The sequence below is a fragment of the Ursus arctos genome, unplaced genomic scaffold (genome assembly GCF_023065955.2).
Source record: "Ursus arctos isolate Adak ecotype North America unplaced genomic scaffold, UrsArc2.0 scaffold_17, whole genome shotgun sequence".
In the NCBI taxonomy this organism is placed as follows: Eukaryota; Metazoa; Chordata; class Mammalia; order Carnivora; family Ursidae; genus Ursus; species Ursus arctos.
The window spans coordinates 21326685-21354497 of record NW_026622841.1 but is presented as its reverse complement, the minus strand read 5'-3'; the positions used below and the strand labels follow the sequence as shown (position 1 = coordinate 21354497).

The 27813-nt window shown below is 38.3% G+C and overlaps 1 protein-coding gene across 1 annotated transcript in view; it reads left to right on the top strand.

Annotated features, from left to right (window-relative positions):
• The window catches only part of DCC (DCC netrin 1 receptor), a 697032-nt gene that overhangs the window by 1132 nt on the left and 668087 nt on the right, over positions 1-27813 (top strand). The window lies entirely within an intron of this gene.

Genomic DNA, 27813 nt, shown 5'->3' with positions numbered 1-27813 from the left:
AACAGTAGAAGGATCTCAACAACGAACATAGCATTATGAAAATTTTAGAAACAAAGACTGCCTCAAGTTGATGTACTACCTGTGTCTAGGGGCAAGGCTTTTCATTAGCTGAAAAATATTAGAAAAAATGATTTCCTAATTAATTTCATTTTACAGAATCACTAATGCTGAAATTTTGTAAAACTTTTTTATTTTTATTTTTTATTTTTTGCCTTCAGAGCAGTGAATTTTATTTTAATTATAATGGCTTGAACTGCAATGTATAGATTTCCAAATGAGAAAAAAAAATTGCAGTCGTGCATCCAAATATGCTTGGTAATATGTTGACTCAATAATTAAGTAATAAGATAAATAGTTTTTCCTTTCCATCTGAATATTTTCAAGTGGTATAGGCCCTGAAAAAAATAGTATAAGATGTTCTGGAATCCATGGATATTATGCTCTCTGCCCCACTTAATTTGGTTAGAGGGCTGCTTAATAATTATGATTATGATTATGGTTGTGATTATTTTGGCCCCTGAAATGTTGGACATGCAAGGAGAAGACTAGTTTTATTTGTTTCTGTAATGATTTGGCTCAAAGTGGGCTTTTTAAAAATTATTATTTTGACATGGGGTACAATGCAAGGCAAATGGATCCAACTTGAAGGAAGTTTAAGCTTTCAAATGGGTAAACAGGTTTGAAGGGTTACTTTCAAACTTAATCTTTAGTTCTCAGTACAAAATTAAACCAATAGGGCAACCATTTGATATGGGCTTCTTTTCCCAGGTCCCATTTTGTCTAAAGTCTAGAATACTGATAAGAATAAAAACTCATTTTCAGCAATAACACGTGCTAGGACAATTGGACAGGACCATCACTCCAGCACACAGTCTTCTACTGAGGGTGTGAGGAAATTCAAATCTGCAAGAGTTGTTCTTGTCAGGTGACAGCATAAAAAATTAGATTTTATCGATACACACTCGGTACAGAAATCCAGTTTCGTGCCACAAAGGAGTATCACAAACCAGACTGTGCCTGAGCAAAGATGTCTTGGTGGGCCAGGTCCTCACCTAGACATACAGGGGCCAACCATCCCGCTTTAAGCAGGATGGACCGGGCTTTAGCATTTACAAGTGCCATGCCCTAAGAACCAAGCCCTCAGTCTCAAGTAAAACTAGGATGGTTGGTTAACTCACCTGGCAGTACCCTGCCTGCTTTAGCAATGACAGACCAAAGCACGGTTGCAGAAAGTCCTCTTTACTCAGGAAACCCGTGAGGTGGCATTCTGATCATGCAAACCAAGGCTATCAGCCCCCTGGGTCCTTTGAGTGATGGGTGTCTGGAATTTGATTGATGAGCATAAAGTGTAGAGAGGACTGAAAGTCTATGTTAATTATGATTGATTAAAAGGAACTAGAGCTGGGGATTAAGGTAAAATCTGCTTTCCCAGAATATTCCAAGTGAAGTGGAAAGGGTGCAATTTGATTTTCTCTAGTGTAAGAATTTCTGGACTCTCAGATCCCACCCATCCGTCACCCATGCTGCTAAGGTAGTTCTGCCGACTTAAATGAGCGAGGCTGGCGTTGCGACACCCTATTCTCATCCGATGCATGTGTGCTGTTAATGAAAATGACCTGATTTGCTGTGGTTTCAGTCTCCCTGCAATCTAGATTCACTTTTACCTGCTCTGTTTCAATGGTGAAATGAAGAATGATCCCTTCCCTGTGAGATATTAAAACAAAGTGGCTTCAACTTTCCTATTCTGTAGAAGGATGGGCCGGCAGATTCAGTCACTGAGTTACAATCTAATATTAGATTGTATCATTTCAAGGCAATGAGGCTGTTCACAGCATTTTAAACACTTACCATGCTGTTTGGCAACACAGCATACATCAATGTTATGTCTGTCGAGGTTAAGATTGCCAAACCACTGGAATGCACGAGGGGCATATATCTTCCTTGTAATAAAGACCATGGGCCTGATTTAATCTCATTTTTAAAGCATTAGCAGTCAATAAACCAGTCACCGCTAAAAGGTAACAGTAAGCTTTACTTGAGTGAAAAAACAACAACAACAAAAAAAACCCAAAAAACAAAAAAACCCTGTTTTGTACCCTCAAGTGTGGTGTAGAGTCCATTTAAAATAATAATGCCTCTCTTCCATTTTTGCTTTCTCAAAGTGTCCTTTGAGAAAAAGAAATGTGGCAAGTGCAATCTGTCTTTAATCAGTCAGAGCATTTCATGTCGTGATCTTGCCATGCACCATTCATCCTATTTTATAGGAACTTCTCACATGTTCTTCAGACTCTTAAACCTAAGTGCACATTTAGCTGAAGCGGGAGGGGGAGTAGGAAAGATAAACGAAGGGCTACCATCCCATCCAATGTCTTATTAAAAGTCTCAGTGTGGGGCACCTGTGTGACTCGGTTGGTCGAGCTTCCCACTCTTGATTTCAGCTCAGGTCATGATCTCAGGGCTGTGAGATGGAGCCCTGAGTGCTGAGCATGGAGCCTGCTTAGGATTCTCTCTCCACTCCTCCCTTTGCCCCCCCCCCCCCTTTATCTCCCTCTGTCTTTAAAAAAAGTCTGAGTGTAACAAGCTACTGACTCTTGGTATTCCTGATAATTGCGAGTTCTATCAGTAAGGCTATTACTTCATTTGTAAGCAGCTTGGCCGGTACTGGCCGAAACTTGGGAATTTTATTTGTATCCAGTTGGCTCTAGTCTAAAATGGTGCAGTGTTTCTCTGATATGGATATTTCTGTTTAGCCGTCTAGATTGAGACTTTTAAAGAGAGAAGCAGAGCCAGACTTTATCTGCAAAGCTTCTCCTTCCCTTCTCTGCTCTGTACCTGTCAGTGTTGGGCGTATTTAGTAGTTATTCGTTAGATATTTGTTTTGCCAGTGAACACATGGAGCTTTATGCCATAGATGGGGAGGTTTCCATTGTCAGGGAGTAAGAATTTCTGTCCCTTTCAAGGGTCCATCTAACTAGACTAAGAATAAAATTGACATAAAACAGATTAACTGGAGAAAATGGAATTTAATGACATGCATACAGGGAATCCACACAGACATGGAAATCCCAAAGACACTCAGACAAAATGAGGTACATATGTTACTTTGAGCTAAGGAGTAGGGTAGGGATCTGGGATTTCAGAGAAAACGAATGTACTTCACAGGGCAATAAGAAGACGAACACAAGTTTGGTAGTTAGAGGTTTGCCCTGCCATATGGATGGCAAAAATTTTCAAATAAAATTTATTTCCTCTGATAACCCTTGTTCTGGGAAAGGCCTCCAATTTAGATTACTCTATATAGTTAAGGGAGGGGCAAAAGTTTCTCTTGAACCCATAGGGTCTCTATTGCTTTCTGCTCAGAATAATCTTCATGCCAAAGTGGTCCATGTTGGGGCAGCTTGTCCTTGGCTCCTACACTGTCAGTGTCATCTTTGTTTTCCTCTTCCTCCTCGACTTCTCTCTCTCTCTCTTTTTTATTTATTTTTTTGAACTTGATGAGATTAAACATAACTACTTGATGGACAGAGTTGGAATAATTTTATTTATATCTCAGTAGTTGATAAATTATTGGAATAATTTGATTTATATCTCAGTGGTCTATAAATTACTTAGCTCTTGAGGACTTTGAAAGTAGAAGGTGGACTGTGCTGGAATAGCCATATGCTACTTAAAAAAATAAAGGCACGTGCCCATTCCTCATTCCTTCTGAAATCCGAAACATCAAGGTGAGCGTGCATCTGGCCAAGCACATTTTCCCTACTCCAGGTGTTGCCAGCTTTCTGAGCCTCTGGATTCTCGTCCGTAAAATCGACATAAATAACCTACCTCTTAAGGCTGTTCTGGCTTTTAAATAACATTTAGCATGTAAAGCCCTGGCACAGAGTAGATTCTTATTCAATGACATCAGTAATAGTACAGATAGACCTAAAAATGGATATGATGATGTTATTACAATTAGTATTATTAGGAAATGACACCTTTGACTATTCCTTGTGATGTTACAGAACATTTTTGGAGGGGTTGGGAGAGAAAGAAATATAGGCTACAAATCGTGAGCTATAAATATTGTCATCTCGGATCAGATATCTGCTTTTGCAATCTACAAGCACACGCTGGCAAGCCCGAATTGAGTTTATAAAAAGTTGCATCTGTGCAGTTTGTTGGCAAGCTGTGCAGAAACCTGTTTGACTACAAGATTGACTTTTCACAATGTGATCTCGTGCTCTGTGCATGAAGCCAGTATAATCTGTACTGGTCAGACCAGGAGTTCCAGATCATGCAACTGCTGTTACCATTTCAGAAAAAGACGCCTGGCCATCTTCTCGACAGAGCCTCCTTAATGTCCTTCCAACTGAAAAAGATTCACTGAAGTTGAGTTCACTGGAGTGAGTCAGTCTGGACTGAGGGTTTATCATAACCCCCTCTCCTCTGGGGGAGAGGGGAGTCAATGCCGGTGTATAAGAAAACCAAATCACTGCTGAGCGCCTCTGAATAATCGTGAGAGCACCATCTTGTATATTTTCCCTGACACCACCACCGCCCATCCGCCACCCAACATGCCCGCCCAACCACCCCCTCCTTGCCCACCCACCTCCCCTGCAGGGCTATGAGGATCACACTTGGAACCTAAGTGCTACCTCTCCTTGTATTTACTCTCTTGGGGATGCAGTGGGATCCACTCGTTCTCCTCAGGTAAAGGGACGCTGATTGCAAGATACATCATAGAACATTTGCATCCAGGTAGATTCTTCTTTTGTTAATTTTTAAGCATTTACATCTTGACTATTAAAACCGCTGACTTTTATATAATATTTTCCTCTTTGTACATTATATTCATATGCATTAGCTCATAATGCTCAAAAAAGCTCTGTGATACAGATACCCAAATTGATAGAGAACAAACCTAAAAAAAAAAAAAGGTAGTGACTGTCTACAGGCAGAAACTGGAACCCACATTCTCTAACTCTGGCTTATTCCCTTATCACTTTGCTTCTCAATCTGAGAAGTAGATGGAAGGACACTGAATAGATTCCTACCTAGTCATTTATTTTTTAACCAATAAAACTCTCCAAAATATAAACAAAGGGAAATTAACAGTCATTGTCATAATAATAATATTATAATAGGTTTTATTTATCCATATAGGCCCTTGAAAATATCAGCTCCCTGTGGGAAAACACTATGATTTGGTTGTTTTCTTCTAAAAAGAGAGATTTTGTTACAAAAGCTGTATTTTAAATGATGACACATGATAAATCTCTCCTAAAATATAGAGAACATGTAACTTTAAAAATAAGCTTATATATACTCTTTATAGGGGCAAGATTTTTCTTATCTTTTAATCTTTGTAAGTGGTTTTATAATCGAGGCTCAGTTTGCATTTTTTTTTTTTTCTGTTTCTTGAAAATCAAGGAAATAAAAGGCCAACTAAATTGCCTTTACTTGAATTGTTATTTCATTCAGGAGCATATTTTTTTTTCTTCCCTATTACAATAGATGTTTCAAGATGCAAATTGTCACACACTGCTTTTAAATAACACAGGCATTATAATTAAAATTCCCCTGTGTTAAAAAAAAAAAAAATAATTAGTTACTTGCGGAGTTGTTGTAGTGAATTCCCTTCCAGAATGCCTCCCATTTAAATGAGTTATGAAATAATTAGTGAAAGCATATTATGGTGAGAGAAGCTAGAATCGCCTCGGCTGAATGGAGCATTTTGTGAAATGATAATCTGACCTTTACGTTTTTACTTAAAAGGAAACAGAAAAGGGAGCTTGTCTTAAGAGAAGGGAGAATAAACTACATTGCCTCAGGTCACTCAAATGTTATATAAAGGAAACAGCAAGAAAAATGCTCATATTCCTTTTCTCTGCAGGAACAAATATAAGAATCTTGCCTAGAAGGTCAAGTTCATCTGGTCAAGCAGCTTGGAAAATGTATCCCAAGGCCCTCGAATACTCTCAAAATTCTATTTTGGGAAGGTGCAGTTACAGAGCAAAGCTTTTTTATTTTAAACCAATAGGGGTAGTATTTATTTTCAAACAATAAGTAGGAAAATAAATTGTTCAGACTCCATAATTCCTAATGCTCTTAATTATCTCCAGTTAGCTAAATGTCCCTATTGTTTTGTGGTTAAAACATGAGAAAGAGAAAAAAAAAAATATATATATATATATATATATATGTATATATATATGAAAGAAGGAAATGTGGTGTTATAAGTAATTGTGTGCGTGCTAATCTTATAATTTTCTTTTAATTTTATTGCTAAATAAAACTGGGATAATCACCAACATTGCCCAATGCCTCCTTACCCGCATCCTCCCACACCCTCTACTTAAATAATTGCATTTTAAAGAATAGGTTTTTAGTTGCCTCCTTCCTAAGTCAATTAACTCTGCAATAAAATTAAAATAGAAATATATTCCTGAAAAATATGCACAGTGGAAAGACATCTTCTACATTATAAAAACTACAAAAGAGAACTTGACAGGGCTTTTTATAGTAGAAACATCAACAAAATAAATTTTAAAAATCGTCCTACCTTTCATTTCCTTTTCTTTGTTACGAATTCTAATTCATGTGACAATGGAAATAGCTAATTATTCATTCTAAAAATCATTATCTTAAGAGCACTGTTTTTTGTTTTTTGTTTTAAATTCAAACCTTAAGCTAGCTGCAGTGTGATTTTTCCTGCTACTATAATAAAAATGAAGGAGTAATATTTAAAATAACTCAGTGATAGTAACAGAAAACTGTTTTGCATTCTAGAAGACCCCTTTGGAATACAAAAGCTTGATTTTTTTTTTTTTTTGATAAATGTCAGACCTAACAAAGACTTAAAATCAGAGTACATAGATAGCTCAGATGGCATCACTGTAAATCTCTGATGCAATTATGACTAATAATAAATTTAATAAAGCATTTTTACTTTTATGTACCTATCACTTGTCCTGGTTTTTTTCCTATTATATTTTTTATGTCCGTGGTAAAATTTATTATTTAAATGTAATATTATATAAAGACCTTTGAATTGAGGTATTTATATGAGACATAAAGTTTTTCTACAAAGTAAGGAAATCTTGGAGCTTAGGGGATGTTCTAGAAACTATGTTAGGTAAAAGAAATAGAAAATCTCAGTGTATGTAGTCCCTAAATCATTTTAAATTTTTTCTGTTAGAATGTAGATGAAAGTACTGTTAGTGAAAGCAGTTACTCATCTCCCTTTAGGAAATTATTGTTTTTTAGTGGTCTAATTTTATACTTACCATCTATACAGATTCTGCAATAAGCAGTCTAACCCATTGGCCATTACTCTCTTGATTGTTAAAAAGCCTATTATTTAGTAGCTGTGAGAATTAGAATAGATCAGAAGAGTTGATTCCTAGTGAGTAGGGAGCCAGGGGGATACAGGAAGGGACCATGCATTTTTGATGTGGCAAATAACTTGTCTTCGACCTTGAATCCTGCATTTAGCATAAAACAACAACAAAACAATAATATTGCATATTTTTGATAGCAAATAAGTAAGCAGGGTAGGTCCCAAATCTGCCGTCTCATTTCCCAATACACTGGGGACACACACACACACACACACACACACACACACACACATACACACTTACATAATAAATAATGTAATATAGTATTAATATATATAAATCTCCCACTGCTATAGCTGAAAATTCTTTAGAGGCTTTTTTTTTTTTTTTTGAGGCTTTCTATTAAAAGACAAAAACTATTGCCTTAGCCCCAGAGCTCAGTGTTTTCAACTGAAAGGCAGGTTGGAAACCCTCTCAAAGCATCTGAGAAGCTGCTTTTGTTCACATAATTCATTTCAGGTTCTAAACTGGGGCTTGTCTCTAAATGCCTCTCAGGTATGGATGTTCCTGCTTTAACTGGACCATATAGAGCTCTGAGGCTGTGATACTGTGATTGATAATAAGAAATATATAAATGGCCTTCATCCTGTTTCTGGCACTGAGCTCCTAAAACCCTGGGTACTTCCTTAGTCCTGAGAGCTGTTAAGGTCTTTTGCTATGTTAATGAGGTTGACTTTGGGATCCCACTCTTGAATGGGGCCTGGTTAGCAGGAGAAACAACCAAGTGATTAGAGGGTTGAACTTTCAGTCCCACCCCCTTGATCTCCTAGGAGGGAAGAGGGGCTGGAAGTCCATCCAGTCAGTAGCTAAGGGTCAGTAATTGAAGCCTCCAAAGAAAGAAAAAAAAAAAAAAGGTCAGTGATTGAAGCCTCCATAAAAATCCAAAGTAGGTTCCAAGAGTTTCCCTGTTGGTGAACATGCAGAGGTGCTGAGACAACGGCACCTGGGAAGGGCATGAAAGCTCCACACCCTTCCCCACACTTTGTCCTGTATCTCTTCCTTCTGGCTGTCCCTGAGTTACACCCTTTTATGATAAGCCAGTGATCTAGTAGGTAAAATATTTCTCTGAGTTCTGTGAGCTGCTCCAATAGATTGATCTAACCTGAGGAGGAGGTGGTTGGAACCTCCAGGCTGTAGCCAGTGGGTCAGAACCTGGGCTTGTGACTAACTAGCCTCTGAAGTGGGGAGTGAGGAGAGGACAGTAGGACTGAATCCCTAACCTGTGGAATCTGATCTGTCTGCAGGTAGAATAGACATCAGAATTGAGTTGAATTATAAGAACAGCCAGTTGATGTCCAGAGAATTGTTGGTGCTGCAAAAGAACCTTCTCTACACATTGGAATTGGGTTCAGGAACCCAAAATAAGGACTTTAATTTCCTTAAGGCAGTGAAGCCCCTGGGGTAGTATGATTAATTGAGACTCTAGTGAGCAGGGGTCAGATGAATTGCATGTAAATAGTTCATTAAATATTGGTGCTGGTGGAGGATATGTGTGTGAGAGAGGGAGAACCTGTATTGTACTGTTTGCATGTTTTCCATGGTGATCTTTAAACAGGTTTATACTATCTATATTTCAACCTAGGTTGTCCAGAGATATTTAGACATAAATATACACCATAGAGACAATTGCACATACACTCACACACCTTTCCATTTAGATGGCTCTTCCTATCTAAGCCTCTATGTCTTAAATCCATTGATGAACACCGGAGTCATAAAACCTACTGTTTGATTTATAGCCCCTCTACTTTTGTTATTCTATTATACACATTGTTAAAAATTATATTTTACAAAAAAAAAAAAAAATCATTATCATTGTAATCCTGAAGCTCTACCACCCTTAAAAGGGGCTGCTCATGAGACTTCATTTGCTGAAATTTCACTTGGAGGATTTCACCAATTAGGAGTCTATTTAAGAAAGTGTGTTAAAGATTAATAAAGCCTATATATAGTCTCAACACTATGTTTCAGTGCTGGTTGGTTTTATTGGCCTAGATTTTGTGGCCCCTCTTGCAAGAAGACTTCATCTCCAAAGGCTGGAACATGACATAAAAAATCAGTATTTCTTTGATGCAAGCATTGGTTCCAGGGGCATCCTTTGGGTCCCATAGGGCATAGGGCACTCCGTGAGCAAGCATTGTGGCTATTTCTCTAAGCTTATTTCCAGTTGAGTCTCAGCCCTGGAGGTGCCTGTGTTTGAAGAATGTGGTTGTAGATAAAGTAAATGCCTGCTTTGAATACCCCACAACCCCCATAACATGCACACTGCATATATCTGGGGTTTGTTTGTTTTTATTATGCAGTAGTTCACATACCGTAAAATTTCACCTCTGAAAGCAGGTAATTCACTCATTGTTAGTATATTCATCAAGCTTTGCGGCATCTTCATCCCTCCCTTCATGCCCTGGCAACAGTGAATCTACTTTCTTATTATCCTTTTTTTTTTTTTTTTTTTAATTCCAGTGTAGTTAACGTACAATATTACGTTAGTTTCAGGTATACAATATAGTGATTCAGCAATTCTATACATCACCCAGTGCTCATCACAACAGATGCACACCTTAATCTCTTCGTTGTCTGTTTTTAACATAAGTGAAATTATCTGATTATCCTGTAAATATTCTGTAGCTTTTTTTTTAATACAGGGATGTATTTTTAAACTTTTCTCTATTCTAACAGATGAATCTCGTTTTTTAATTCCTGCATAAGATTTTCTAGTTTCCATCCATATATTGATATGGGTTTGTTTCTAATTTTCACTTTTGTTAATAACGCCTTCATGTATATTTGTGGATTCAGTGAATACTCTGTGGTGCCTGTCTTTTGCAAGTCTCTTAAGATCTACTCCTAGCAATGCAATCGTTCAGTCAAAGGGTATCTGCATTTTAGCAGATACTGGTAGATTCATTTTGTTAGCCTGGACCTAAAACATCAGAGGTCAGTGTTTGTTTTATTATCATTGAGCAAACAGAGCCGGCTTCTCCTTAACTTTTAAATATCACTGAAATCTGCTTACTCTAGTAGGCGTGGTGATGACACTGTCAGTGAACAGCTACAGGTATTTGCCTCACTTAAAAAAGAGAGAGAGAGAGAGAGAGAGAGAATCCTAAGTACAGCAACCTGGGAGAATATATCTCACCTGTGTCCTAAGGTTTTCCTGATACGTGTCTCTTCTGTCTTCTAGTAGTTGTCACTCCGTGACTTGGGGTTGAAGTGACCCTTATATAGAAACCAGAATTTCCTGGGGCGCCTGGGTGGCTCAGTCGTTAAGCGCCTGCCTTCCGCTCAGGGCGTGATCCCAGAGTCCTGGGATCAAGCCCCACATCAGGTTCCTCCGCTGGGAGCCTGCTTCTTCCTCTCCCACTCCCCCTGCCTGTGTTTCCTCTCTTGCTGGCTGTCTCTCTGCCAAATAAATAAATAAAATATTAAAAAAAAAAAAAAAAAAAAGAAACCAGAATTTCCTAAGCTTTATATATACCGTCAAAATGGCATTTGGTCATATGGGCATTTGGTCATATGGGAACTTTATCTAGTGTCCTAAAGACCCAGATTCTGGCCCCCGCTTGCTTCTCTAGCCCTGTGTATAACCCCATCCACACTCATTCCTTCAGTTTTTATAGAAGTTTCTTAAACATGCATATGCTAGTGCTCGTGACTTTGCACACTATTCTGTATGTCTTACTTTTTCATCCCTTGTGTTAACTCTTGCATTTTTTTTTTTTTTTACAAGATCATGCAGCCCATCTTTAAGAATCATTAACTAGCCCCTTGGGATCGGAGGGGCCCCATCTTCTGTGACCTCACAGTGACCTGGGTGTCTTCTTGTCAGAGCATGGAACATGCCCCACTGTATATTTATAATACACATACATACCTCAACTGCTCTAGTGTCATTGGCTTAGTGATGAGGCAGATATTATACTGTAACTCCCCTGGCTGAACAGACTCTTTAGAACCTGGCTAGTTGCACGGCATAGCACAGTGGTTAAGAGCATTGGGCTTCAGAGCCAGCCAGGCCAGGTCTTTGGATCCTATCTCTGTGCTTCACTAGTTCTGTAAACTTGGCCACCTATGGAAATATTCTGGGCTTTGTCTTCCGTCTATAAAACGGGCCTACCATAATATGGCTGCTGTGAAGATAACTAAGCAGTGCTTAGCAGAGGGCCTGGGACTTTGTAAAGGCACGGTAAATGAGGGCTTATGAACAACAAAATTGGGGTATTGTTGAAAATTCCCTGAGTAGCCTGCAGCAGAGGGGAAGAGAGAAGCTCTGTGAGGAAGCCTCCTTCTCCTCTATGGGGACACATATCTGTATGCCCTTGATGCTCTAACTGTCTGGCCTGTTTCCCATCCAGAGGCTTATCCTTCCCCATCCACACAGGCCCTGTGCAAACATGTGAGGTTCTGTGTGCCTCTTTAAAACTCTTAGCACCAATGCTGTGGGATCAGTACATCTTCCTGAGTAATCAGAGTTAATGAAATAATGACTGCACGACAAAGTACTTAGGTAATATTCAAGGTTTTGACTTTATTCTTTCATGATATTGAAACATAACACCTCTTAATTCTCACTTATCCACAGTCTGCAGTCAAGTTTGCCATGGCTTTGAAGAGCTTTCTGAGGACTAGCCAATGTTGGGACTCTTCTCTCTTCTGAGAAAGCATGTGACCTGCCAATTGGCAGGTTACCCCAGTTGGTATTTAACACATAGTGAAACTAAATTGTCATTACAGATATCAAAATATTGCTAGAGTTAAGAGATTCATGTTGGTAATCTGACTTGGGTTAATAGCCATGTTTTGTGGTTTTTTTTAAAGATTTTATTTATTTATGTGACAGAGAGACAGCCAGTGAGAGAGGGAACACAGCAGGGGAGTGGGAGAGGAAGAAGCAGGCTCCCAGTGGAGGAGCCCTATGTGGGACTCGATTCCGGAACTCTGGGATCACGCCCTGAGCCGAAGGCAGACGCTTAATGACTGTGCTACCCAGGTGCCCCAATAGCCATGCTTTTATACGAATCTTGATTATTTATAACAGACTTAGAAAATTATTCCCCCCCCCTTTTTTTTTTTTTGAAGTTTATTCACTTATTTAAGTAATCTCTGCGCTCAATGTGGGGCTCAAACTCACAACCCCGAGATCTAGAGTCACATGCTCTCTGGACCTAGGCAACCAGGGGCCCCCATCCCTCATTATGATGTTTGTTGTCTCCTCGTGTTCAAAAATGCAGGCAGTCATCCTGTTTTGCCAGAGGATTTAAATTTGTTTTCTCCAACGCTAGGCTGTCCTTTCTTTTTTCTCCCCTGGATTTGTATAAATATCTGCAGTAAAACTGTTTGTTTGTTTGTTTGTTTGTTTGTTTGTTTCTTTCTTTCTTTCTTTCTTTCTTTCTTTCTTTCTTTCTTTCTTTTTTTTAAAGGCCTTTTGAAAGACTCTTAGAAAGTATTTTAATGATCGGCATTATTTATGTTGCCTGTGTGGCTATGTAAATAATCCCATCCCTTTCTCCACCAGCACTCTTACAACCTAACATACCTTCAGAAAATGTGAATGCAATTATAAGGTAATGGTGCCCCAGTAAGCATGTCAGTGCTGGGGAAAGGAAACATGGGGTGTAGAGCTGAGCATGCCCATGCGAGGCCCGTGACGATAAAAAGGATGTTTATAAATGAAATAGTGCTACAAATGGCACCACACTTTGGAGGAGGGAAGCAATTTGGTGAAGTAAAAGATGTTAAATGTTTTAATTTTCTTCTATGCCAGTAAAATCTTGTAAAACAAGGTGACATATTAAATTTTCTATACTACAATGGCTCCAAGAGCCTGTCAACATTTTCATTATAAACTCCATTTTCGGAGCTTTATAACTCGGCTTTAAGAATTCACTCTGGCCTGACATTTGGAGTGCAAGGTCTTACCTGGGGGACATGTGTTTCACATGTTTGAGAAATTATGAGTTTATCCATTTTTCAGTTTATAATGAGTAACCTTTTCATACTTTTTCGCTTGGCTGCTGTGCCTCAGAAATTACAGGCAGAAAGAAGGCTTACATGCGGTGGGTCACCAATGGGGGAAAAAAACTACAAATATGGTCAACACAGGTCAGGGCTGCTGATTTTCATCACTAAGACGCCCAGTCATACTGGCCACTCTGCCTGTCCTACGGAAAGCAGAGAGAGCTCTACTACGCAGCCCTTAACAGTTTAGACTAAAGCGTGCTACCCGGGAGGTCTGCTATGCCAGATCTCTGCAGGGGAAACCCCGATTGACTGGAGAATTCTTAGTCCCCGCTCTGTTTATTTCCACATTTGTATTATTTTGTGGATGATTTAAGACCTTTTCCCTAAAGCTTTACTTCATTTTTTCAAATCTCTGTGTGGTTTGTTGTTAAATCTTCTTGGCAGTTGTGTTACTTTGTTTGATTGTTTTCCCTTCTATCGTATTTAGCACTCAGTAGGTACTCAGTCTATATTATTTAATTCTTTAATAATACAGGCACCCTTTGTATACTTCAGAATGTCTACAGTTAAATCTTTGAAACAACTACTTTTGGGGAAGGAAAGACCAAGGAGGAGGCAATAGAAGAGAAATCTGTATGTTACCATTTGGAATGGGGCTTTGAAATGTCCTGAGGACCTACTACATGGCATGGCTTACATAAAAGAGCAAACCATAAGCTCCCTTCTAGAAGAGGGTAGAGTATCTTCAATAAAACGTGTGATATAGGGGTGCCTGGGCAGCTCAGTCTGTTAAAAGTCTGCCTTCAGCTCAGGTCACTATCCCAGGGTCCTGGGATGGAGCCCTGCATCTGGCTCCCTGCTCAGCAGGGAGCCTGCTTCTCCCTCTCCCTCTGCTGCTCTCCCTGCTGTGCTCTCTCTTGCTCTCTCTGTCAAATAAATAAATAAATAAATAATCTTAACCAAATAAATAAATAAATAAAGGCTGTGGTATCAAGTGCCCAGTCATAGGTTGAGTTTCAGGAGAATTCAGGAAATCACCGCTTCTGGGCATGTATTCAGCATGATTTCACTCCCACGTAATTGTATTTTTATACAGCTGCCAAATTCATGTTACAATGTGAGAAGCACCCAGTGTATAATCCCAACACTTGCTTTTATGGTGTGAGGACCCACTTTGTGACACTTACCTAAAAAACAACATAATTTATGTCCCACCCAATCACCCTGAATGCCATATCCCTTAGGAGGAGACTGAGGCACAGTTTAAATAGTTTAGCCCACAGCTGATGAATATGCAAAGCAGGCTTGAAACCCAGGTCTTTTAGACTTCAAAATCACATTCTTCCCGCTAAGCCATCACGCTTTTTCTTAATGTGTACAAGGACATCTGTTTTTGTTTGCACTTTTCTATCAGAATCAAGCTATGCCTAGCCCATAAGTGGCTGACATTTTCCAATGAAACATGTTAGGAGATGCAGGCTAGACTCCAAATTAAAAAGAAAAAAAAAAAAAAAAGTTGGGGGAGGGGGTAGGACTAAAGGACTTGAATTAGTTTAAACCAGGAATCTGAATTTCTTTTCAATTTCTCTTGCCTCATTATCCTCTTTCTTGCCTCTTCCTGTAAGCCCCACTGCAGTGAATGACACCCCATCCGTTGAGTTGTCCAAGACAGAAACCTGGGCAATTTAATTTTTCTTCTCTCATCTACCTAAAATATTCTTATCCAATAGCAAGCCATGTCTAGTCTTTCTAAGAAACATTTCTTCCCCTTTTAAATAGACTTACTTTTTTAGAGGACTATGAAGTTCACAGCAAAATTGAATCGGAGGTACAGAGAGTTCCTGTAATATCCTATTTCCCCACACATACACAGCCTCTCCCATTACTGACATTCCACATTGGAGTGGTACGTTTATTACAATTGATGAGACTACACTGACATATCAATATCCCTCAAAGTCCATAGTTTACTTAAGGGTTCACTCTTGGTGTTGTACATTCTATTGGTTTTGACAAATATATAATGACATGTGTAACTACTGGCAACCACTGATGTTTTTTTACTATCTTTTTAATTTTACTTTTTTCGGAAAGTCATATGGTTGGAATCATATAGTATGTAGCCTTTTTAGATTGTCTTCTTTTACTTAATAATATCCATTTAACATTCCTCCATGTCTTTTAATGGGTTAAAGCTCATTTCTTTTTCATGCTGAATGATATTCCATTGTCTGGATGTACCACTGTTCATTTATCCCTTCACTGACCAAAGGACATCTTGCTTGCTTCTAAGTTTTAGCAAATATGAATAAAGCTGCTATAAACATTCATATGCTTTGTGTGGACTTAAGTTTCAGTTCATTTAGGTAAATACCAAGGAATGGGATTGCTAGATTGTATGGTAAAGGTATGTTTAGTTTTATAAGGAACTGCCAAAATGTCTTCCAAAGTAGCGAGCGGTACCATCTTGCATTTCCACCAGCGGTGAATGCGAGTTCCTGTCACTCTACACCCTCACTAGTATTCGGCATCATCAGTATTCTGGATTTTGGCATGTTAATAGGCATGTAGTGGTATCTTGTTTTAATTTGCATTTTCCTGATGACAGAGGACATGGGGCATCTTTTCATGTGCTTATTTGCCATCTGCATATCTTCTTTTGTGAAGTGTCTGTTCAGCACTTTTGCTCATTTTTTGAGTTGTCCATTTTCATATTGTTGAGTTTATATTTGGGATGACAGTGCTTTATCAGCTATGTCTTCTGCAAATATTTTCTCTCAGTCTGTGTTCTGTCTTCACATTCTCTTGACGGTGGCTTTCACAGAGCAGAAGTTTTTAATTTTAATGACAACCAGTTTATCTTTTTTTTCTTTTTTTTTTTTTCATGGATCGTACTTCTGGTGTCGTCTTAAAAGACACCACCATATCCAAGCTCATTTATGTGTTCTCCTATGTTATCCTTCAGGAGTTTTATAATTTTTTGCTTGACATTTAGATATATGATCTATTCTGAGTAGTTTTTTATAAAAGGTGTAAGGTGTGTCTGGATTCCTTATTTTTTATGTAGCTGCCCAGTTGTTCCAGCATCATTTGTTGAAAAGACTATCCTCTTTCCATAATTTTGCCTTTTCCACTTCGCTAAAGGTTAGTTGTCTCTCTACAACTGTTTATTTCTTGTTGTGCTTCTTTCTTTCTATGTCTACTGCCTCTAACTAAAAAGAAGCCACCATCATCCCTTGCCTGCTTCTCGTACAATTATCTGTTAATTAGATGACAATCTATTTTATATACAGAGGATAAAACAGTCTTTTAAAAATATGTGAAGTTGTTCAATCATGTCCTATGTTTCTAGGATCAGATCTAAACTCTGTAATGATCTAGAAGCCCTGCATGATCTGGCTTCCTCCTTCCATCCTTTCCCCCCATTTTCCTCTCCTTCCTCCACAGCCAACTTCATTCCTACTAGTTTCTATGCCACGCTCTAGTCATTATAATCTTTTTCAGTTCCTTGAGTAAGCTGTTTCCTCCCACACTGAGACTTGGATTATGGACTCATCTCCTGGAGATCCTTTCTTCAGTTCCTCTTGGTTAAGCTCATTCGTATTCATTCTGCAGAGTTCTGGGTTGTTTTTTTGTTTGTTTGTTTGTTTTTGTTGTTGTTGTTGTTTTTAAGATTTTACTTATTTATTAAAGAAAGAGAAAGAGAGAGAGAGAGAGAGACTGAGCAGGGGTGGGGAGGGACAGCAGGAGAGGGAGAAGCAGACTCCTTGCCGAGCAGGGAGCCCGATGCAGGACTCGATCCCCAGGACCCTGGGATCATGACCTGAGCCAAAGGCAGACATTTAACTGACTGAGCCACTCAGGCGTCTCAGAGTTATGTTTTGATGTCACTTTTTCTGGAATATCTGTTGTTCTTCCTAGGGCTCACTGCTAACTGCTCTCAGAGGACCATGCCTCAAGTGTCCTTCATAATGATTGCTGGTTATAATTTTATCATTATTTCTTTAGCATCTGCCTACCCCACTAAAATAGAAGCTTCCTAAGTGCAAGGGAAACCATGTCTGTCATCTTCCCTGATGTAGTCACAGTGGGCACAACATTACAGTGTCTCAGTGTCCAACCAGGGCTGTGGGCAGTAACTAAACAGGAATCATCACCAAGGGGTGGGAATTGCAGGGCAGGGGAGCTGATGGTTAAGTCCCTGATTCCTAGATCCCAGGACTTCTCTGTTTACCTGGGTGTCAGGTTATCAAATCATGAGTCAAAATATTTAGTTGTAGTATAGAAACAACCCAGACAGTGGGGATTTTGAGAATCACGGGAACTTATATTCAGAGAAGATCAAAGTCTTTATGTAGTAGTCAAAATATTTGTTCATGATCACAAACTGAGAGCATTAATGTATTCAGAGTTCATCTTCCACATCCTTCAAGGCTCCATAGTCCACAAATCATTTTGGTTCCTTTAGATGGCCCCTGAAATGCCAAGGAGGATAGGACAGTGAGTGTTCTTGGCCTCCCCTCCCATCAGGCCTTCACAGAGGAAAACTGGGGCTTTCTATCTTTTCTATTCTTAAGTAATAACTGCTTTCCCTTTCAGAAAGCAGTTTTCAAATGTTTCCCCATTTTAAGCCTCAGTAGGCCTTTTTTTAAAGAAAGATTTTATTTATTTATTTTAGAGAGAGCATGTGTGTGGGCAAATGGGGGGAGAGGCAGAGGGAAAAGGAGAGAGAAAATCTCATGCAGACTTCATGCTGAACACAGATCTCAGGACCCTGAGATCATGATCTGAGCCGAAATCAAGATTCATACACTTAACTGACTGAGCCACCCAGGTGCCCAAAGCCTCAGTGGGCCTTTTATTCAGGGTTTGGGAAGAGCTGAGCTCTGGGTGGCCCAATGTCAGCATGAGCAGCAGACCTCACTCACAAACCTGGAAGCAGGCATGAGATGGAGACCGTATATATATTTTTTCCAGTTAAGAAAAATTATTATGCGCAAAAAATGAATTCAATATTTAAGCTAAATGGATAAATTGATAATTATTTTTCAGTTCTGTTCAATTTTGAAAATTATTTATTCAAATTAAAAAGGAGCATGCCCAAGCCCCTTGTTAGCTGGTATTGCTGATTTCTCTAGCACGTTCTCCCTTCAGTAGCCTCTAGGCTTCTTTCAGATGTTGGATGTAGTCTCTCTTTTCTACCCTGTGCTCCAGGTGTGGACAGAGAGGCTGGAAACTTCCTCTGTGTAGAAACACTAGCGAGTCAGTATCCAGAACCCAAAGACATTTCGGAGCATTATACTCTCAAGAATATGGGGATGTAGATGGAGACGTTGTATCAGAGAGCTCTCTAAGAAGTTTTCTCTCGGTATTTTATCTATTTAAAATGAGAGGTAGGAATTTCTTTAATATCCAGAGCCTTCTGTAATGTTGATCTCTCTCTTCCCCTTTCATTACCTTTCTATTTTAACTAACTCCTAAGTGCAATGCTTTTTAAGGAACTTGGTAAAAATACCAGGTCCAGGCCTTGTCCTTCTTCAGTGAAGCTGTTTTCTTTATTAGCTCCCCAGATGATTCTGATATATACTGAAGCATAACATGTATGTTGTTTCAAGTTTACAAAAAATAGCACCATACCTTGTTACTCTATGATACCCCACTCTTTTATTTTATAATGTGGTTATTTATTCTGTGGTGCCTTCTTTTTACTTATTATAGTTGACTCTGGATTATTGGAAGCTATTAATTACCATATTTCCTTTATTAAATGGTATTGTAATAGCAAATACTTAAGTATATTGTAATTTTATCAATTCATGCTGAACACTTCTTAGTTAAGGAACTTCATGTTAATAGTTATTCTTTCAAGAATATCCCATTGTACCATGATTAAAAACAGTCAGTAAACCACGAATATCAGGAGAATAAGAGGTTTGTGAGAGTGTACTGTGGGGCACCAGCAATATATTTTTGAGAGAGACCCTGATTAAATGCATCTCTGTGGATTGTCATGGTTTATGGCAGAAGTGATGTGATGATTTGTGCTAGAGGTTTAATAAGTTTAGAGTTGAAAATTTATTCTGCTTTCATTCCCTTCCCTTTGGCTGATAGTTACTGTCTAAGATACTTCATCACAGAAACTACTGTGGGAAGGCCTAATAAGAAGCTATCATGCAAAGGGTAGAAGGAGGCCTTTACGGTCTGTATCAGAGCTGACTGTATTCTCTATTTGAAGAGATAAGAGGGGCGCCTGGGTGGCACAGCGGTTGAGCGTCTGCCTTCGGCTCAGGGCGTGATCCCAGCGTTCTGGGATCGAGCCCCACATCAGGCTTCTCTGCTATGAGCCTGCTTCTTCCTCTCCCACTCCCCCTGCTTGTGTTCCCTCTCTCGCTGGCTGTCTCTCTCTGTCGAATAAATAAATAAAATCTTTTTAAAAAAAAAAAAAAAAAAAGAAGAGATAAGAGCTCAGTTTAGAGAATGCCCTCCCTTCAAGGAAGTTTCAGTCCAGTAGAGCCTGTGATCCATCACAGTGATTTTATTTTGTTTTATTTTATTTTATTTTATTTTATTTTATTTTGGGGGGGTTGGTTGGTTGTTCTGCATGATAAAGACTTACTCAAAGCAGAAACTCTCCAAGGAGTGAGTCAGCATTATCTTTCCAATTTCTTGCCTCTAAAGGCAAAGTCATTACAGTACAGTACACATCTATCTCTGTCTTGCGTCTCCTGGAGATTTCCTACTTTAATACATATCCCAGTGTATGAAAATATTTTCATTGCCAAGAAAATGAACTTTGTGAATTGGTCCATTGCCTGGTTTTTAGAGTGCTTTGGGCATAATTCCTCAAATGTGGATTGAGAGCGTGGCCATGGATATCATGTTATGGTAGTTCAAACCTTTCGTACTTTTAATGGGGGTAGCATCCCTACCACGTCCTTGGGGCTGCTGGGAAGAATGGCAGCAACTGGAAAAAACTTTACAAAAGGAAGTAATTTCAATGCAAGAGCTTGGGTTTAAATTACTAGATCCCAGAAACTTACAACTTTTCTATTAAAGTTTAAGCTTTCAGTTAGACATCTGAAACTGGAATGTTGGCCTTTCAATACCTAATATTGAAGATGTTTCCTCTTACCTGATGAACACATCATATCAATTTTGTGATCTGAGTGCCAGTTAAGTTGATAGCCGAGGGGAAGGGGTCATCTTTATATTTTATATCTTTAACTGAGTTCCATTTGAAGATGACTTATTTACCAACCAAGCTTACATCTCTTCCCAAGAACACTTGAGGCACTGATAGAAAAAGTTTGTAAGAATTGGAAGGTACAACCCCAAAATAATAAAGAAAAAATGTGGGACATATGTATACAACAGATTGCAACAATCTGTAGACAGCAAAAGTCAGATGCAGGAGGGGAGAAATGAAGCAAGCCCAAAGAGGCTGCAGCCAACCAGTATTCCCTCATAATCATCTCTGGTGGGTAGGTGTACCAGTTTGAAATTATCAGAGTGATGTGGGACCTGGAGAGCAGTTCTGGAATGAGAGCCCCAGATGTGTGACAAGTTAGGTAAGCTGTGAGCAGTGGTTCAGAGTGATCCCTGATCAGCTCTATAAGCATCACATGGGAGCTGTTTAGAAATGCAAATTAACAGGCCCTGTCCCAGACCCATCGACTGAGGCTCTCGGGTGTTGCCTAGTGATCTGTGTTTTAACAGGTCCTCCAGGTGTTATAACAGTCAGTTTATAACCACTGGTCTAGTGCCCCCTGGGTGGATTACAGCTAAGGGTGGTGTTGATCTGCCTGGCAGAAGCTTGAGTACCGAGGAGAACTTCAAGGTAGGAGGGAGGGGGAGAAAAAAGAGGGAGAGGAGGAGGAGATATTAACAAAATGCCCAGTTGATTGTCTCTACAGCTGTCTTCTGCCCTACCCATTTGTGCAGAATGCCTAACAAATAGTCACTACTTCGTAAGTCAAACAGGAAGGCTCTTCTCTGAAAATATGAGTGGACTGTCTAGGGAGATATAGAACAGCAAAAACCTCTGCATTTTGGCATAGAGAGGTTCCCAGCACAATAGGGACGCCTCAGTCACTCTCACAGTAAAGTATTTTGACTCTGACAGTCTCTCCAACCTACAGAGACCCAGTAAATATTTCTGTTGGTTCACACTTGAATATAAATTTCACAGCAAAGGGTCACCAACCATTTTAAGGATTCTTACAGCACGATAAAGAAAGGCAATCATAAATAAATCTTAAAAATCAGAAAAATTAAGTCATTTGAAGATAATACAGGGAAACAGAGTTTTGAAATAACCACTGATGAATAATATTAGAGAAACTTAAGAAAACAATGTATTCATAAACCAGTAACAGTAACTCCAAAAAAGAAACAATTGGAGAAGGAAAACAATCTCTTAAAATATATATATATATATATATATATATATATATATATATATATATGTAAATTTTAAAAAATCAAAGGGTTAGAAGATGGAAGAGAGGGAATCTTTAAGACATTTCTCTTAAAAAGAAAGCTGGAAGGAAGCAAAGATAAGAGGAAGGGGTCAAGATTTCTAATATCTGGCTAATAGGAATACCAGAAGAGAGAAAAGATAAAACGGAAGGGGAACACACTTAAAAATATATAAAATAGTTTCCCTGATATGTCTTCTAATTAAAAAGACCTGTCAAGTGTTGAGTTAGATGAAAGAAAAAGGCTTACACTGAATCTGTTATACACTTTGAGAAAGTGGAGGACATAAGTTTCCGGAGGGACACACACACACACACACACACACCCTGACCCAAACAAGTCACCACCTGACTCAACAAACTGGATGCAAGAAGACACTAAAGCAAAACATCTTATTTATTTGGGAAGTTTTTTTTTTTTTTTCAACCTAGGAATCCTTAAAAATTTTATTAAGCTGTTGATCAAATGTAAGCATAAAATAAAGTCACTGTTAGATGTCCAAGGGCTTAGAAATTATATATCTCATACCTTTCCTAGGGAGTTACTTGTTATAACCAAGGGAGCCAAGAACTAGACAGTAGTTGACTAGCAGCAGGGCTGGACCAGGGTGAGTCCCAAAATATGTCCTACACATTTAGGCTCGGATTTCTCCTGTTTTTAAAATGTTGGTAGTTTTTTCATCATGGGTGTTCTGCATTCATTTAATTAAAAAACTGCATTTAAAACATCATTTTATCTTCAAATTGAGATTTTTGGTGCCCCATTAAGGTTTGTACCTAAGGCATCTGCCTCACTAACCTCATCAGCCCTGGCCCTGACTAGTGTGTTTCCTGAGCCTGCTGTAACAAAGTACCACAAACTGGGTGGCTCGTGTCAACACACGTTTATTCTCTTATAGTGATGGAGGCCAGAAGTTTGAAGTCAAGGTGTCAGCAGGGTCATCTTACCTCTGTAGGCTCTAGGGAGACTCTGTTGTTTGCTTCTTCCAGCTTATGTTGGCTCCAGGCATGGCTTGGCTTGTGACTGTATCGATTCACTCTGAATCCATGATAGCATCGCCTCCTCCTTACTTGGGGGTCTTTTTTGTTTGTGTCTAAACTCCCTCTACCTCTGTTTTGTAAGGACAGCTGTAATTGGAAGTAGGACCCACATGGATGATCCAAGGATGATCTTTTCATCTCAAGATTCTTAATTACATCTATAAAGACACTGTTTTAGGGATTAGGACATGCACGTATCTTTTTTGTTGGGAGGGTGGTGGGTAAAATCAAACCCACTACAAGTAACAGTGGATAAAAAGAGAAAACAATGAAGGAATACCCCAGAAGGACACGTATGCAGCTGACAAAGACAGCCACCAAGCCAGACTGCATCAGAAGGGACTTGGCGGATTTAATGGAATGTTTGAAGTAGAAAATGATATTATTAATGCAATTCTTTTTTTTCTTTTTTTTTAAAGAAGAAATATAAATGCCTAGAAAAATTTAAAAATAAGAGCAAAAAAAAAAAAAAAAAGCCATTATTGTATACTACTTGGCCCATCAGTAAGCAATACTTACATAATTTTGAAAATGTAAACAATTATTAATTTTGACCTTTTTGAATCAATGAACAAGACATTATTAAACCTCTCCTGAAAAGGTAAGAAAGTATCTGGCACACAGTAGATGACAAAAAGGAAGAGTGATTTAAAAAATAAACAACAACAACAACAAAAAAACAATGGATAGAGAGAGTAATGTTCTCTTGTTATGAACTATGAAGTCAGGAAATATGAAAGAAGAAGAAATAGAGTTATGGGTATTATACTACTTATAAGTTTCAATGGTAACCAATATGGATCATTTCAATAGCGATACACCAGAAGTGGAATGGTGGTATAAATCCTCAGCTATCATTGTGAGAAATCAATAAATAATGTCTAAAGTTGATAGATCAAGAAACAAACACACCCCTGTAGAGATATGAAAGAAGCTATAAGGAGAGTTTTTATAAGTTTGCTATGGGGTACATCTATTGCATTTAATATTAAGCCTTTTTCTTTGTTGTTGTTTTTTAAAGACTTATTTATTTATTTGGGGGGGTGGGAGGAGCAGAGGAAGAGAGCGATTCTCAAGTGGATTCCCCGCTAACCAGGGAGCCCAGCATGGGGCTTGATCCCATGACCCTGAGATCATGACCTGATCAGAAATCAAGAGTTAGATGCTTAATCAACAGAGCCACCCAGGTGCCCCTTCTCTTTGGTGTGTTAAATGTGCACTTAACACATCAAAGAAATAATGAAAGAACCCAAAACATTTTCTTGCATTCCGTGGTTTGAAAGTGTCTTTTAATGAATCATGGAGGATCTTTTCATGGATAGAATTATTTTTTAAATTAATTTTAAATTAATTTTAAATTAATTTTAAATTAATTTCATTACTATTTCACTACTTCTCAAACTCTGCAGATCATTCAGTTTTTTCTTAGGCATTAGCTGTTACTTTGGTAAAATACAGTGAATGAATTAATATAAAATAAAAAAAAAGGCATTTGATAAGCAAACATAATTTTTAAATTGGGCCCAGTAGACATAAATTTTCCATGTCCAATTTTTATAAAAGTTTCTAAAAACTTCCTCTCAATGTATCTACTTGCCATGTGACATACTGGTAACAGTGTTGACGACTTTGGACAATTTTAAGAGACACAATTTGAGCAATGGCCTAGTTTTAACTTTTTTCTTTCTTCTTCTTTTTTAAAAAAATTCCCTATCTCCCTCCCTCCCTCCCTCCTTCCCTTCCTTTTTAGTGTTGCTTTTTCCTGTCTTGCTTAAGCAATCCTGCCCCACTCCAAGATTGTCAAGATACTACTTTATTATCTCCTAAAAGTTTTATCATTTTTCTTTCTACACTTAGGCATTGACTGGGCCTGACTGTTAGATATGGCGGGAGGTATGGTTTTAATTTCATTGTTATCTTATCAATATCCCTTTCATTTTTCCCCTTATCGGTTGTCCTCTGCCCCTCCATTGACAGGATCATCCTTTTTTCACTGCTCTGCAGTACGTATAGCATCCCGTTAAAAAAACATCAAGGATCTATTAGTGTAGGCTATGTTTCTGGGCTCTGAACTCTCTGTCAGTGTTCTATATACCTCTCCTTGCATCAGCATGTCAGTTGGATTGCAGTAGCACTGAAATAGCTCTAAGCATATTTTCCTATTTTGCTCTTTATTTGAGTGTATTTTGGGTTTTGTTGGCCCTTTGCATTTGCATGAAATTTTAGTTGACTTTGAAAGTTTCTCCCAAGACGGGAGTTGAGACATTGATTAGAATGTACTAAACTGTAAATGTTTTTGGGAGGAATCATCTCTACAGTTTACATCTTTATATTTTTGGGCTTTCCAATATTGAATATGATTTTCTTTCTCTTTCTTTCTTTCTTTCTTTCTTTCTTTCTTTCTTTCGGTCTTTAAAATTCTATTTTGAAGTCTGTTTAATCATAGATATTATTTATATCTTTCTATAGATTTATTCCTAGTACATCATGTTTATGACTGCTGATGCTTTCAACAGTTTTTTAAACTATTTTATTTTATTTTATTTTATTTTATTTTATTTTATTTTATTTTTTTTACATAGGATTTGGTAGATTGATAAGGTATATAGAAATGTAGGCAGGTAGATAAAGAATCCAAAACCTGGCTCAATTCTTTTTCACTTTACTTGTTCAGCCTGACATTCTTTTGGACTTTACTATTTGAAAGTTAATAAAATTCATGGTCATCTTGTTAAAAAAATATTAATGCAGGTTGTTTATTAGACAACATCTTTCAAAAGAAATAGCCTATAGAGGGAAATACAAGGAAATAAGTCCTAGGTGATAGAAAGGTTGGGATCCACCAAACTGTGCTGTCTCTTCTGGATGAGTGCAAGTCATTGTAGAGAATTGAGTTTTATAGTCAGTATTTATTGAATACCTGTTTTATGTAGGTATCAGAATAACCACACTCCTCCTTTCAAGGAGCAGGAAGGATGGAGGAGTGTCATGGAAAGATACTCATTTTTTAACAAAGTCTTCATCAATTTGAGGCTGATGTTGTGCCCATCTATTTATATGTGAAAAGAGTAAAGAAAGCTTACATTACTTTGTTCTTTAAAGAGTTGGATAGTTGAAGAAAATGACTTTTTTTCATTACTGATTAAACACACAAGGAAAAACTTCAGCACTAAGAAACAATGTGTGGTTTTTTTTTTAAGAAAATAATTTCTGAACGATGAAAAGGATCATTTCCCATAAAGACAGGCAAGGTAACATACAATTGAGTAGAAGTCAGGAGGTAAAAGACTTTTTCAGTTAATGCATTTCCAGAACTAAGCACAAAGGTGCTTCCTAAACAAAAAGACCTTTATAAATGAGGGCGCACTTTAGACAGACTCTTTTCAAAGGACCCCTATTTAGTTCAACAGTCTCCTTCAAATGCATTGCATTTTAAAGGCTTAGAAAGTAATGATACTCTCTCTAGAATCCTGTGTTTAGTTTTATTATGAAAGTTTTGGTAACACAGGTTTGTAGCATCCTGCTTTGAAACAGTCTCATGGCTCTGAGAGGGGTGCTTATGATATTTAGAAGTCAGGAGAGGGGGGCGCCTCCTGGGTGGCTCATTCGGTTAAGTGTCTGCCTTTGGCTTGGTGTCATGATCCCGGGGTCCTGGGATCAAGCCCTGCATGGGCTCCCTGCTCAGTGGGGAGTCTGCTTTTCCCTCTGCCCCTCGCCCTTGCCCTGGCTTGTGCTCACTCTCGCTCTGTAAATAAATAAATAAATAAATAAATAAATAAATAAATAAATAAAATCTTTAAGAAACAGAAGTCAGGAGAGGAAATTTGAGTTTTTATATCTTGTTCTCCCAGCTTCCTCTGGTCTCCTGTGTTTCTCTTATCATCCCTTCCCTAAGACAGCTTCTGATGCTGGACACTCTAGTGTCCCACATCCGTTTCCCTTGGCTTTGATCCTACTTCTGGAAGTTGGTCTTTCTCCATGTGTATTCCCTACTATAGCTTCCTGGCTTGCTGGCCTCTGGATCTGACCTCTCATGAATGTGACTTCCTAGACCTTGGACGACTAGCTATCTCCTTCGAAGCTTAATTTGACCCCCCAGCTCCCAGGCTCACTTCTAAGTTACTTACAAGAGAAACATTTGCAAAGTTTTGTTTTTATCTCTAATACTCTGTTAAGAAAGAAGTAAATTCCAGAACAGTTTAGGGGAATTTATTCCCTATTATACTCCTCCTATAAACATTTTAATTTTAAAACCTGACTCTCTACCTAGAAGAATTAGGTGACAGATTTGCCCAGAAAGGTAAATCATCACTATTTTATTATATCACATAACACTGGTGAAAGGCTTAAATGTCTTTGGACAGATGGTGCCCTGTGAGATTCAGGGAAGCTGAAAACAAGAGACCATACTGATTCCCAGTGTGCAGATGTTTCTAAAATTATGTTGTGCGTCATGATGATAAACAGACCTACACTACAGATACTTTCTGAGAATAAGCATAGCTTTAAACTCTATTTTACATTTAAGTGAAGAATGAAAATCATGCAGGAAATTCAATTTATATAGGCTGTCATTTTGAATGAGTTGGGCATCCCTACTTGTTCCTTTGGAAAGAACTGCTCTAAAAAGTGGTTTTAACATCTATTTAAACTCTGTGAGTACCATAAGCATATGGTTATCCGGAACCCAAAATAATTTATTTTCACTCTGCGTCAACTTTTATAACACAAAGAAAATCAAAGTACATAAAAATGCTATTACTTCTCACAGGGCAGCCTACTTTTAGTCTCAGTATCCTCGGGCATGTATGATAAAGATTAATTGTTAATAATGTAACTTGGGGCCTGACAAGATCCTATAGTTCTTCCGAATCCTTCCAAAAATTAAGTTGTACGCATTATAATGTTGAGTGCATTTTATTGTATTTTCTGTAAAAGGCAACGTAGTGGTC